The 4,196-nt window shown below is 52.1% G+C and overlaps 1 protein-coding gene across 1 annotated transcript in view; it reads right to left on the minus strand.

Moving 5' to 3' along the window:
* Window positions 1-1,361, minus strand: part of PDE4B (phosphodiesterase 4B) — a 528,481-nt gene extending 527,120 nt beyond the window's left edge. The window contains exon 1 of the mRNA XM_049618514.1: window positions 1,177-1,361. The gene's annotated coding sequence lies outside the window, so the exon portion shown is untranslated. The remainder of the gene's footprint in view (window positions 1-1,176) is intronic.
* Window positions 1,362-4,196: the final 2,835 nt, after the last annotated feature.

Consider the following 4,196-nt stretch of genomic DNA (forward strand, 5'->3'; position numbering starts at 1 on the left):
ACACACACACACACACACACACACACACACACACACACACACTTGTAGCTCAGAAAGGGCCAGGCCCTGAACACATCCCAGCACCCCTCCCCAGACAAGAGATAGGGCTTCCCAAAAGTTGCTGACAGAGCCTTCGTTATGCTGTGCCTTAGGCGCGCCCCACCTGGCTCCCCAGACACCAGGACGCACAGGACCATCCTGGGGCCGCAACCCAGCAAACTCTTGGGTACTTCGGTCTCCCTCCCGTGCCCGCCGCCCGCAATCACTGGGCATCGCGCGCCAATCCACCCACTCCTGGGCAAATCCTTCTGCCTTTCTCCTTCCTCCCTTAGCCGCCTCTCCTGCCTAAGGGTTTGCCAAGAGGTTCAAAGGCGGAGGCAGAGGCAGAGAAGAAGGGAGCGAAGAAGAAGGGCCGGTTGGCGGATTTCCTACTAGGGGCACCAACGACGCCGTCAAGGCGACCACCCTGGTGCGGCCCCATACTCCCTCGCCCCCCATCAACCCACAGCACCCCACACTCTCCATTTCGGCTCCTCTGTGTGAGGAAGTAAGAGAAGGAGGAAAATAAACCCGCAGCCTCCTGGGCAGCCCTTACCTCAGGCTGCCCTCTTGGAAGCCGCCCTCCTGCTGGCTGAGGCGCCGCTGGTGCACCGCCGCGGCTCCGCCCGGCTCAGCTCTTGCGTGCAGTGCGCTCCCCGGGGCACGAGAGGCGGCGGGAGACGCTCGCGCGCAGCTCGCGTGCAACCCGGCCGGCGGTGTGGAGCCCGCAGCTGCCGTGGCGAGTCCGGAAGCCCTGGAAAGGGGTGCACCAGCCGAGGACGGCTGCGGAACGCGCGCGCGGAGCCGCCGGGCATGAAGACCCCGGCCGGGGCGGTGCAGACTGCCGCGACGCGCCCCAGCTCCGGTCTCCTCCGCTGGCCCCCCCAAACCCCCTCTCTGTACCCCCACTACCCCCCACCGGGAGACAGCTCGCCGGTGGCACTTGTTCTGCCGCGCTGCGCTCTTCCGCCCGGTGCGGGGAATAACAATGTGATCTTACCGCACGGACTAGATGCTATGTAGTAGGTTGTAACTGCTGCGGCCACCACCTGTCAATTCCAAGGTGCAAGGCACACTGTCCCCAGAGGACTGGCCTCTCCCTGATTCCCTACCCGCTTCTTTTCCTCCTCCACCTACCTCGCCGACCTCCCGCAGTACTCTGCCGCACGATACTAAGGGAGTTTTGCAAAATAACCCTCACTCCCAGCCAGGAGCTCACGGCATCTCTCTTTCCACCAGAGCTGAAGGATTACGCACAGCCCTGCGTGCCTAACCAAAGCCGGATGCCGAAAATCCTGGTTTGAACCCCACACTAGCCACCCCCCCCCCCGCCCCCATTCATAATCCCAGCGGCCGTCTGCCACTACACACCCTCCCCCTGCCGCCCGCGCTCGCTGCGATTCGCCGTCCCTGGAACGTGTCAGTCATTCGCTCTTCATCTGCCATGAATACAGTACTAGAAGCTCCGCAGCCACGGGTTGCACAAAAGGGGATGGGGAGAAGAGCACTCAGCTGGAGGGGCCGGGGGAAGCCAGGGACGAATTACGCGGAAGGAGCCGGTGTGAAGGTGAGAACCCGCTGCTCTCCTGTTGCACAAAGGAGCTCCAGAGTGGATAAGCACAGTGCCACTGAACCAGTGGGTCAGCTCACCTCCAAGGAGGTGCTCTGCAAAGACCCCTGGGAGTGGGTCCCACAACTTGAGCATTTGTAATGGCCAATCAGCAGACCCCCACTTGGAAGCCTGACTTCCCCAGCTTGAAAGAGTGCAGATGGGTGGAGGCCTGCGAGTTGGGTTGGGGCAGGGAGGGGGGGGGGGGGGGGGGGGGGGGGGGGGGTGCGGGGGGGGGGACAGGGGGTAGGGAGAGCCAGGTGTGAGAAAACATAGATTTGCTTTTCTCCAGTTGTCCAGCTCTTTCAGTCGGAGAAAGAGAAAAGAAAGCTGGTGAGGGAAAGAGAAGGCAGACAGGGATATGGTAACTTTGCACATTGAACTATTATAACTAGCCAGAAACAAGAAGAGACTTTAATGGATAAAATTGGCCTATTTCACAATTTATTCCAAAGAACATTGTGGCACACCCATTTTGCACTAAGCACAATACACTGTGCCAGATGCTGGAGTACAGACATGATCAGGGCCACAGTCCCTGCACCCAGGGTGCTCACCGCCTAGTGGGAGAAGCTACTAGGAAAGCCCAAAACGGACAATACAAGTACTACACATGGAAGCACACACCAATTACACCAGTGGAAGGAATTTTCTCTAGTTGGAGGGGAAATGGGTCAGGGAATTTGATCCCTTCTGAACTGTATAATAAAAGGCAAATAGGAGTTTGCCAAAGAAGTAACAGTAACCTTCTGTTATTCATACATTAACCCAACCAGCTTCACATACCTACACAAGGAAAGTCATACCTGCGAGCTTGTCAATATAGGAACTTAATGGACTCCTGCCCTGCACTGTTATCCCTGGGTGGTTTTTGGAGGAAACATTTTCAAATACTAGCCCTTGGAGTGTAGAACACCCAGTGCTCACAGCTGAAATGCTGCCTTCTCGGACCTGTTGGTTTATGTTCTATACCATCCACTCATCTGTTAGCTTGAAATTAAGCCCAAAGCCAAAATTAATAATAGTGAGGCAATGAGCATCTGGAGGGAAGCCAATAAATCTTGCAATGCAGTCATGGTTCTTGTCACAGTCTTTGTCTCTAAAACGATGACAATATAATCTCTTTTTCCTGAACTACAGTGAGGATTAATTAGTCAGACTTATTAAATAGAAAGAGACCATTGCCCGAATAGAGTGTGGGATGGGAAACTAAACTGTGATTCAATCTGGGAAAAAAAGAACCAGTTTGAGTGACATGCTCCCCCTGCGAATATTAGAACTTTGAAAGATATTAATGATTACTAAAGCACCCAATGTTGTTACCTCATCTTCAGAAAAACATGTCCAAAGGGTCCTCATTGCAAATAAGAATTAAACGGACTCCCGTATGAAGATGATGTCATCAATTTAAACATCCTTCCCACTTCTCCCTAGAAATCATGTATAAACTAACAAAGAGAATGGAAAAATTGTTAAATGCCATTTTCAGCAGCCCTATACAGATTTTACTCACAAACTCCAAAGTCCTTGTAGAGGGTGCTAAAAGTAGCTACATTTGAGCAGAAGTCATATGGAAAAGGCCTAGGGAGAGTAAAGGGAACCAAAAGTAAGGACATCAGAAAGTACCAGCAAAAACACGTTTCCTGAAAGTAAGGGGCTCACCATAAAATACAAAAACAGCCACATCTCTTAAACAAGAAAGCAAGAGCAGAACAGGTAAGGCAGAAGAGGCACAAAGAGATGGGGAGAAGAAGCACAAAGGCACCTCCCTGCTAGAGATTCCAGGGAACCCACCAGCATCAAGTCTCAGGGGCAGCAAAACTATAATCCTTGAGGATGACGTAATCACTGTGAGATACAGAAGACCTATTCCTTGCCTGTAAGGACTGGGGAGCACAGAGCTGTTGGCAGACAGTCTCCTGAACCAAATTTACTTCAGAGACTTAGAATGGGTGAGTCTACAGAAAAGCCATAATTACTGGAAGCAGACTGCTTTTGAGTAAGCAATAAAAGTGAATCTGTAATCTATTGTTGCATGACAAATCACCCAAAACAATGGTTTAAGAGTTACCAATTCTTTGCCTACAATTGAGTTAAGTGACAAATGGGGATGGGTTGAACTGGATTGGCTTATTTCTGCTTTATTTCCGTCTCACTCAACAAGTCTCACTCACATATTTGGGCCTCAGATGGGATAGACTGGGCACCTGGGGCATCTTTCCAGGGGGCTAGCTCAGGCTTTTTCATGTGGAGTTGGAATAGTTCTCAGCAGTAAGAGAGAGGGCACATTCCAATATTCACACTCCTTTTAAGTTTCTGCCTGTGTCATGTTTGCTAATGTCCCATTGGCTAAAGTAAGTCATCTAGCTAAGTCTAGAGTCAATGTAAGGGGGATTGAAAGTGCGGATCTACGCCGGCCGACTCCATCTTGTTCTGTGTTCTCCACCTTGAGTGACTATGTCTCCGACAGGGCCCCTTTCTGGGAAATTCCAGAAACCTCAGACCATGCCTCCTCCCCTTGAGTAACCTCCCGCTTACCCATTCAAAC

The sequence above is a fragment of the Panthera uncia genome (genome assembly GCF_023721935.1).
Source record: "Panthera uncia isolate 11264 chromosome C1 unlocalized genomic scaffold, Puncia_PCG_1.0 HiC_scaffold_4, whole genome shotgun sequence".
Classification (NCBI taxonomy): domain Eukaryota; kingdom Metazoa; phylum Chordata; class Mammalia; order Carnivora; family Felidae; genus Panthera; species Panthera uncia.